Genomic DNA, 10,777 nt, shown 5'->3' with positions numbered 1-10,777 from the left:
CAAGAGCATGTATAGATGATATAATGCCCGGGCTAATAATAATTCCGGCCTTTATGGTATTGAACTTGTGAATAATGTATACGTCGCGTTCTTCGCGCTCCCTTGTACTAAAAATACACTCTGTGAAAACGCAATTTTGATAGAATGGAATGCGTGGTTTTCGAAGTTAACATGTCGAGAAAATGGTAGATCCGGGCATGAAGGAACCTTTGCACGGTGATTGATGAAGCGTATGCGTAATGCCCTGTCCATTTGGCCTACGTATTGAATACCCCACACACCGCACTCCAGAAGGTACACCACATTGGAAGAGTCGCAGTCGGGTGTCGCATGAATTAGATGTTTGAAATGACTGTTGGTGCTTTCTGCCACCATCGTTGTCTGAATGTGTTTACATACGTGGTACCGTGCCTTTCCGCATGCTTGACACCCTTTTTTGGGTGTCCTGTCAGTTTCGGCGTATACAAGGTGGTCTAATATTTTTGCGGAGCCTATATACTGCACGACAAGGGGCGGGGAAGACTTTCGAAAGCCGTTCAATCTGTTGTAGCATGTTGAAGTGCATTTTGCAAATTTTGTTTTTGTTTGGGAAATTACCCCCAAATGAAAGAACATGGTTAAATAGCGGCGTTCACCATGAGTGGGGAGTACTGTTGCTTCGCGAGTTGATTGCGCACGTTTTCTGAGTTTGCTGCTAAGTCCTCGGTGCGGAAACAAATCTCCCTAATTCACGGGGATGCGGGAATGGTATACTCGTTTGGCGGTGGCGCGGATGAAAACTGTCACAGTGCAGGCATTGCTGCCTATTACTAGGCTTTTTGTGCACGGTAGTGATCAATGCCCCTTTGGCGACATTTATTTCCAAGTCAAGAAAATTTATTTCCGTGGTTGAATAAATATAACCGAATGCGACGCTTCGATGGGCTTCGTTGCAAGACTCGATGAAGTCGATTAAGTTCTCCTCCGTATCTGCTCAAATAAGTAATACACCGTCTGAAAAGCCTTTGTACAAAATGGCCTAATTTCACGGGTCGATAGAAAAATAAATTTCGAGAGCGTTCATGAATATATTAGCGTAGATCGATTTCATTCGAGTTCCCATTGCAGCGCCGTTTATTTGTAGGTAATATTTGATGTGGAATATTAAGAGGACGAGTGCTGATGTCGCAATAAAAAGGCACCGCACTCTTACTGACCACATAGAGTCCGAAAGACCGGACATTGCCATAAAGTCTAGTTGGATGCCATTCGAGTGCGCATTGCAGTGCCGCTTATTTGTGCATAATATTGGTTGTGGAATATCGCGAGGACGAGCACTGATATCCCAATAGGAAGGTACCACACTCTTATTCACCACATCAAAGCAAAAAGACCGGACATTTGACCAAGCATTGTTGGATGCCATTCGAGTGCCCATTGCTGTGCGGTTTATTTTGAGGTAATGATGCTTGTGGAATACCGTGAGGACGAGCGCTGATATCGAAATAGAAAGGTACCGCACTTTTATTCACCAATTCAAGGCCGAAAGACCGGACATTAGTACCAATTTTTTGTCTTTGGTGCTGCCCAAGTGCCCTAACGTGCAACTATGCCAGCCCAGCATGAGAAAAGTAGCGATCATCAATCAGGTGGCTCACGCATTCAACAGCCGGCTCGTGGGCCTCTGAAACCAGATACCCAGCGTATTCTACCTCGATCAACCTACGCAGCACTTCACCTCGCGAATGGTGTGGACGGCCAATGGGTTGCACCCAAACTTCACGGGAGTACCATTGCTCTCCTGGAACTGGTACAACCCACTGCTGCGAACCCGCAAACCTCATATTGAGTATCGAAGAGACCACACGCTTCCCCGAGCCACTAGCCAACTGCCACCGGCGAGCCCGTACGTCACCTGCACGATCAGCCAACAAATGTGTGGTAGGACATACCGCACATGCCCCAGTGCAACTAGCCAGCTGCAGCCAGTGACGCCGTCCTTCGGCCAGCGCTCACCTCGAATATTCCATCCGCTAACAGTACAAAGCCGACGCGGAGCCCGCTCCCTCGTTCGAGCACCCACCGAACGCTTACGTCTCAGAGTGCGCGGAAGACTGTGACCACCCGAAACAGCGGCTCAAGTTCTGCGGAATCCACGCAGAAACACCTCAGACGTCCAGGGAAACACCTCGCGGCGTTTCTTCTTGAGCTAGACCCAAAAAAATTCCCCGCATTTCCCCGAGGGGAAGAATGTGAAAGTGCGAATGCACGAGTTGAATTTGCGCGGTTCGGTAATGTTCGCGAAAGAGAGATCACACACACACACACACACAACTACAAAGAAAGAAAGATGCATTTATTCACAGACACCTATTTGTGTTGTCGTTGTACTTGATTGCTAGAGCGGATCTCAGCTTTGAAATTTTGTGTCAGTACTCCTTTAAGCGGGTGCATTAGCCGTTCTCACGCACTATTCCTGGCAAATCCCCCACGTGGGTATGTGCCATGTCAGCGGCCAGGCAGCGCGCACCCATCTCCCCCCATTGCCAAGGAAGACGAGGAGATTCCTGGCCAATCCCCCACGTGGGTATGTGCCATGTCAGCGGCCAGGCAGCGCGCTCCCATCTCCCCCCGTTGCCAAGGAACACGAGGAGCACGCGCACCCGCAGCTGTTGCTATGGGGACGGCGGCGGACGCTTCAGGCTCGCTTAAGAAGTGCATTCGCACTTAAAAAGCCCAAACGCATTGTAAATCACCGCAACCGTCCAAACCAATCGCCGGTTCAAGCACAGCACCTGAGCATCCCAAAGGCCCGGACCCAGGGTTCTCAGCCACTAACACACCCCGTTGGAAAGCGTGCAGGCGATCAAGACCAAGCCCGGGATATCAGACCTGAACCCACGGAACTCAACCAGCCCCCAATCCTCTGACCCCCAGCCAAGCGCAAAAGGCTGCGAGATGCTGTAATCCAGTCCAGAAAATGAGAAAAGCCCTGCCACACCCACCAGCAAAACATACGATCCCCGAAAATAACATTCCTAGCACGAAACTCCCCTCCCCTCAGGGACACGAGTGCATTATGAAAATAATCCACTATGTATTTAGTGAGCTGTAGTGATACGAATTTAACAATATCGTTCTAACCTGGCGTTTCTGGTTTATTAAACGTATGCATCGATGGCGGTAATATTAGAAGGCCCGGGTAGGTGATCCCAGCCTTTAGATATATTTTGAACGTACGCACATGTAGGTCATGGCTCACTCGCTTATCACTTCTTTACTTAGCTTACCCGTCTAATCTGTGGGTGAGGAGGTCGGAATATTTGCGCGTTCAGGATGTGAATTCAGGTAAATGTGACGAGCAGAGCCACTTCTGCGCTAGAGGCCAGTCAACTAGAACCTTTCTAGAAAAAGGAGGCAAATAAAATAATGAGAATGAAAATACAAAAAATTGTCAAGGGATAAAGTTCCATACTATCGCAAGTTTTCTCAAATCAATTCAGCTCTATATAATGCGGACACTGGGAATCAACCTAAAATACACCCTCAATTTGGCACTGCCAGTCTAAAGGCACATCCAAGACTGAAAAGATTATAGATGGAAACGTAATTAACTTTTCTGGGGTACAGCTTAGTATTCATGAGGGGTCGTAATTTCTCGTGGCATGACAGTTTGCCCAAGTAGCGGCCGGTACAATGAGTTTAGCTTGCTAAAAGATGTGGATAATTTTTCACGGTATTTGCGCCGAGAGAATGTTTTTGCCATAAGGCGGCGAAACAGTGCGCTGCCCAAACCTCCCTCAATGTAGGGCGACAGCGGAAACCAAAAGCGGAGTGGGAAAAGCACTTGGACTCGCACATTCAGGCCGTTCAAATAGGCTTCCTGCGGCTTATAGAGCTCGCAAACCAGGGGACCAGAGCCTTTCTTAAGAAGAGCGCGAATCACTTAAGGCAAAAGTTGATCGAACAGACATTGTCATAAAACCACCCCATAAAGGAGGAGGGATTGTAATACTTAGTATGCCAGACTCCATAAAGAAGGCCAGCGTAAGTTAAATAACAAATTTTTCTACCAGAACCTTGACGCAGGTCCAAGTGTTTCACATCACGAAGTAATAACAACCACACTAAGTAATCTTGTCAAAACGGGGGAAATACAGCCACGCCTCTCTAAAGCACTTACTGCAGCCCACGCAACGCCAGGAAGGTTTTACATGCCGACTAAAATTTGTAAAATTTGCGCGTTCAGGATGTGAATTCAGGTAAATGTGACGAGCAGAGCCACTTCTGCGCTAGAGGCCAGTCAACTAGAACCTTTCTAGAAAAAGGAGGCAAATAAAATAATGAGAATGAAAATACACCGATAAAATACACCGATGAATACACCGATAAATTCACAAAGAGGCACTCTCACCAAACCGATATCAAGCTACATAGACTCCCTAATTACGAAAACGCCTGCTACCCATTCGGCGTACCTTCGTGATACTAAACAGTTCCTACGGGAAATCGGCAACACAAAAATCACTGATGGTGCCGGTTTGGGAACTCTACGTGTAATATCTCTTTGCACAAATATACATCACCAATTTGGGATTGACGCCATAGTTAAGCCCTGTAGCATACATCGGGATGACAATTCTCCAAGCCCATCAGTTCTTGAAACTTTAACCAAGCTAGTGCTGTAGTTAAATAGCTTGGAATATCCCTATAGCATACATTGCGATGACAATTCTCCATGCCCATCAGTTATTGAAACTTTAACCAAGCTAGAGCTGTAGTTAAATAGCTTGGAATTCCACAACCAACATTACCTATAAATCAACGGCCCTGCAATGGGCACTAAAATGGCAGCCAACTACACTAATGTAGTCATGGACGATCTCGCAACGAAATTTCAATGAACACGTCAAATTAGGAAATTGTTTTACACAGGCTTTTTGGACGATGTATTGTTTATTTGGCAGGTATGGAGGATGACCTAATTGATTCAATCCCCTCTCTTTCTTTCGGTATCTTTGGACGAGGAGTTAGAAATACGTGCAGATAAATTCGGAATGTTGTCTTGAGAAAGGTCGGCATCCGACTGAAACGTCGACAAATAAACAGTTTTGTTAGTATCTATACCCATTTTTTGCAAGTGGAACGGGTCAGGGTGTTTAACTGCTAGGACGACACGAACATTCTGAAGCAAGTGTTTCTATAACCGCAAGATTCTCCAAAAATTTGAATCTAAAACCGTGGCCTCCGCCATTTGCTGCCGGCGGCGCGCCGTTGCTCCGGCCGTCCCATTCGGTGCGGAAGCAAGGGGAGCGGTGTAATTTTGCTATCTCCGACACACGCCGCGAGGCGGGGCCGTTAGCCTAAGGTTGAAGCGAGGCTCGTCTGGCCGACGCTGCCTGCGCTTTGAGTTGTAAATCAGCCTTCGTTGTCGCGTCTTCGGGATAGAAAACTTGAATATATGGTCTATGTGTTTTGACTCGATCCTACAAGTACAAAGGTGTTTAACTTATGTTGTTTAACACCAACGATTGCCTTTGCACGCAGCTTTAGTGGTCGTTTGCTTGAAAAGCGAATGCCGAGAAGTGTTCTGTCATCTCGGGCAGAGTGAATGCCAGCGTGCTGAATTCTTTTTTCGCTGTAACATCATTTTCGCGCGATATCGCTGCGCGAAAATATGCTTTTTTTGCCTTTTAAGTTGTTTCAAACGCTCTGGGTATCCGTTGTGTGTGTGTGTGTGTGTGTGTGTGTGTGTGTGTGTGTGTGTGTGTGTGTGTGTGTGTGTGTGTGTGTGTGTGTGCGTGCGTGCGCGAAAACAGCGTAATACCGATAAGCTCTCGAGTATTGTTTATAGGCAGGTGACTACGATAGTCAAATAATCTGTTAGGCTTCCACGGGTACGAATCAATCATATTTTTGCGTTTCATTTATTATGCTTAGGGGTTTCAAGTACCTCCTGCAATCACGCTACCAAATTATTTGCCGTGAGTGAAAAAGTCATGATATTCCGCGATGCCTTTCATATCGCTATCGACTCTACATATGTATTTTTTCGAAAGACTCTTTCTGAATTTCTAGATTTGCTAATTTGTTTTCATGACATATTAGGGCCATTATTTTTTTTGGTAAGCACTTAAGCTGATCACTAATATCTGTATGCACAACATCGGCTGTAAGTAAGTTGTTCGGGATATTAGTGAATAAACATATCAAGTGGAGAACTATACCAGTCGTAACTCGGGTAAAAATTGTTATTACATTACTTAGACCACGTCCATTTATGGTAGACTGGAAGTCTGTACGTTTGTATATGCAAGCATGCTAGCCAATAAACGGCACCAGCACGTTTACCCTGCCTATTGTGGAAAAAATACCGACAGCCATTTGGACAGTATACCCTTCAGATGCTGAAGTATACGACGTCTCTGTTAATAGTATCGCGGTAAAAGTTACGCCAAACGTTTCAAGTAGTGTTGGCATGTCATCTACTTTATCTGTCGAAGACCGCACGTTTAAAGGAGAAAAAAGAATCGACGTAGGGGGTATTTTCGTGTTTACTAATGGTTAGATTTCGGTAGGTTGAATTTCCATAATTTGGTTTTTGCTTGGAACACACGGAATATGCGTTCGGTGCGTTCCAAACAACATGTACGAGATTTTAAGAAATAAAACCGAAAAATGTGTTGTGTTTTGGAACCATGCGTGACTACAAAAAAGAATACTCCTGTGCAATGAATTCACTTATGCATCACCCCGGGCCTAGTATACGTCAAAACTTCAAAGCACCGGTAACTACCCTAATGGCACAACTACTTCTACCTTTCACCTGCAATGGTGTGCTGTAACGTTTCATTAAACGTCGCACACAGGCTTCGAAGGCCGAGTTTTCGTCCTCTGCACCCACCCGCGCCAGGGAAAACGACCTTAGGCTACGCGCGCCGCGGTGCGGAGGAAAACGGCGAAACGGCTTCTTCGGAATTACGCTCTCTCCGGGCGATTGGAACGGCCGGAGCAACGGCCCGCCGCCGGTAGCCGATCGCGGAGGCCACGCTAAAACTATAATGGCTCTTTCGAGACCTGGAACAAATTTGGGACGGAATCTTTATCGAACCTCACCGTGGTCGTGCGAAGGAGCGTGCCCAGTTCTTCTTGCTGACGCGCATTCTACACCCCAAAGAAAATGTGTCAATCAGAAAGAGGAAGCTCCTGTTCAGGTAAGCTGACCCTGACTAGGCGGACGAAAATAAGTTAGAATTTTTATTGTGAGCTGACACGGAAGAATAATTTGCTTCGGTTGTCCTCAGTCCGCAATACACCGTCGCAGAATTTGTGTGGTAAGGCGAACACAATCGAAAATCTACCCGAAAAGGCGCTGCAAGCATTAGGACTAATACCTTGCTGGCACGTCTAATGAAAAAGGCGTAGAAGAGATGCGAAGCCCGACAAAAGTCCCACGGGAGCCCATCCACCCTGTAGTAGCGGAGGAGCGACGGAAAGTTGTCCTAACACCGCCGCACCCCGCATCTCAAGAACGGGGGACTTCTGTGATGCCCGAAGCAAACCACCAGCCGATGCCGTAGCCTTCGTGTCTGCTGTCTGTGGCCATCGCCAACCTGCACACTATTGCCTTGATGCTGCGTACCGCCATCCCATGTCGCCTGCCAGACAACCTGCAGTACTATACCCCACCTCAAAAGATACCAACGTGTGGCGAACACCGTATCATCATCCGCAGTGTTACTACTGCGGAGAGGCTGACCACAGCTATCATCTCTGCCCACACAAGAATACCGAGGGCGCCCCCGACCATTGCACCGGGCACGACCCGAACACAATCAAGAAAAACCTGTCAACATCGTCAAAGACCATCGAGCTTCCACCCTTCGTGGACGAATTGCCCAGACACCATAACAACTCGAATGCGCATATTGAATTTCGCTCAGCCAATGTAGGGGAAAATGAACGCACATCCTAACTTACGGATCTGAAGATGCACTGCGGCGAAAACAGATGAACCGTCCATCAATGAAAGCCTCACCGACGACAAAGATGCAGGAGGCTAAAAAGGCGCGACGCTCCCATGCAACCAAACATTGCCCATGAACATGACAGCAGCTGCACGCAGCCACGCACATCTTACGCGACCCAGTCTGTAGTAAACGAAAGGACGGTGACTCGCATTGACCGACAGTCAGCGTGCACCAGACATGATATGAAGCCTCGATACACATGTAACGTTAAGATGACAACGTCTTACGCTCAGACATCCTTCGGCGGCTTTGATGTAGTCAAACTGGATAGTAGGCACTGGATACGACTATTTATCGCGGAGGCCTCCGTGAATCAATAACTTACGTGCAACTTGGCACAACAAGCAGTATAGGCGTTTGCTAATCAGAAAACTAAAAATGGTTACAAAGTTCTGAAAACACTAGAAGATATTTCGATTATAGTGTTACTCTCCTCTCAGATGAACGTCGGAGTAAACAGTACGCCGTCGACAGGTGAGCGGAACCTTTTTACTACTCGAAGCGCCTGATTGGAGTGATCTTGTAGAGCAGACTTTTAGACCACGGCTTCTGAAGACGTCGTAATGATCAAGACGAGCGAGCGGAGGAGCTCGAGCTGTTCCAACGTCGTCTTCACGCTATCGACCTGTTCATCGCACATGTTGCGTAGGTAACCTTAAGAAAAGGCGGTACATGCCACACGAAGGCAATTGTCCCGCTATCATTGTGACGTGCGCGCCCTCCCCAGAAGGTGCATCGTCCCGATGTACACAAGGGCAACAGGGTAGAAAATGGGTCACTTCGTTTGTCACGCGCGAAATGGGGTTGCATACGTGCGACAAGGAGAAGGTCCGGGCAAGGGTAGAGAAAGCGGGGGGAGGCCGTTTCACCCCGAAAAACCTCGTAGGTTTCGTAGCTATCCAAGCGCAACATTCGGTGTGGTCTTTATTACTCAATAATAGGTTTTTCACCGGTGTCGACCAGATTCAGACCCTGCCACCAGGCCTAAAGACGGCGTGCCTACGACGATGGCTGTAATAGGTTCTTATACTGGTGCTGCCGCCTTGTTCGCGAACAGGCCAGTTGCCATGTTCCTTCTACTCCCTCAATAAAGTGGTGGATGGAAATGTCGCTGCGGTTGTTATAGGGCAGCATTACTTCTAACAGGGTGGAAAAGAAATAAACCGTGTCAGATGCGTAATAACTACAGGAGTGTGGCAAGTTGGGCGAAATGGAACGACATCTTTAACGGAACCATCGTAGAAGGCACGTTGACGGAGTGGCTGTTTTGTGTATTTCTTCACTCCGTCTCCGTGCTTTCTACGCTGGTTCCATTCAAGAAAGCGTAATATCTATTTTGATGATATGCAAATGAAAGTTGTGCAACGGTGTCTCATGTTTTGTCATACACATCGGTGCACATACTCAGCATGTCCATCCTGCCCCGTTCACGGGCAGTCAGATCATTCGTCTTAGGGTGATAAACAGTCGACTTCTGATGGCTCGTAAAGCTGAGTCGCTTGACCTTGCTGACAAGGTTGTCAGTGAACGCTTTCCCTTGGTCAGTAATGACAATAGTGAGGGCATGGTGATGAAGAACTGTGTTCCTAATTAAAACTTAGCAATCTCGGTTGCTGTTATTCAATGGAAAGGTTCTGTTTCTGCAATTTTGGTTGAATATTTGGTGGCGACTATATTGCAATTGTCTCTAGCGAATTATATTAGCAATAATTCCTAAAGATCCCTTCCAATGTGTTCAAACTGCTTCTCGGGGATTCGGATGGGTGCTCAGATCCGTTAGACAGAGGTGTCGCGCTTTGCGCCGTGGGCACTCAAGACATGCGCGTGCATCTCCCACGGCTGCAGAAAGCTTGGGACCGTATTATCCTTGTTAATAATGGCCAGCGCAAAAGTGTAGCCGAAGTTTCTCAAAGTCAGCTTGTCATAGAGAGCATGCAAAACTCTGTTTCGCAGTGTTAGCGCTTGCCACACAGCCAAACGTTTGCTCTAAATAGAGCACCACCACAGGCACCAAATAATAAATACCCTCTTGTAAACAGCTTTGATTTGGCGTTGGTGCGGTCTTCTAGGAATTTGATCAGTGGCTGAAGTTCCACATTTTTTTGCTGCTGCTGGGACACGCAGAACTCGCCGTGGACGCCAAGAAATGCATCGTCGTCGCTGTTGCCATTCGCTGGTGTGGGGACAACTTGTGCTAGCGACAGACAGTAGGCGTCGGCATGCTTTTGACTGCACATGGGGGTCGAGGACACTATAGTGCTTGGTATCGAGGAGGTACTTCAGACTCATCAGCTAGCAAAGTTGGCGATGGTCACTGGCCACTGCAGGAGGACACCTGTATATGTACAACAGGAGATTTATCACTGCCCGGACGACCACAAGCAACTTCTTTTCAGTGGCCGAGATGTTGCTTTCTTATGATGGACACGTTCTGCTGGTGCACGCTGTCACTTTCGGCGCCGCGTTGCCACCGCAGCGGAACTGCTCCCATTACAACGCTACTGGTGTAATTGTAGCCGAGGTTTCGTCGATGGCGTTTTCGTGATGGCAGCGCTTTCGTCGAAGTTGGCCGGGACAGGTGCGTATGCAGCTGTTTTTGCAGATTGCCCAACACGTTCTGTTTCTTTTCAGTCGAGAAGAACAAGATGCCATCTCATGTCAGCCTACTAACGGGAACTGCTATTTGGGCGAAGTTCTCAATGAATCATTGATAGTAAGAGCATTTCCTAAAATCCGTCTGGAAGCTTTCTTGTAGTATCTGTGGGGAA

The sequence above is a fragment of the Haemaphysalis longicornis genome, unplaced genomic scaffold, assembly GCF_048455015.1.
Source record: "Haemaphysalis longicornis isolate Haplotype H1 unplaced genomic scaffold, Haemaphysalis longicornis Haplotype H1 scaffold_16, whole genome shotgun sequence".
Classification (NCBI taxonomy): domain Eukaryota; kingdom Metazoa; phylum Arthropoda; class Arachnida; order Ixodida; family Ixodidae; genus Haemaphysalis; species Haemaphysalis longicornis.
Note: the sequence above shows the minus strand (reverse complement) of the source record.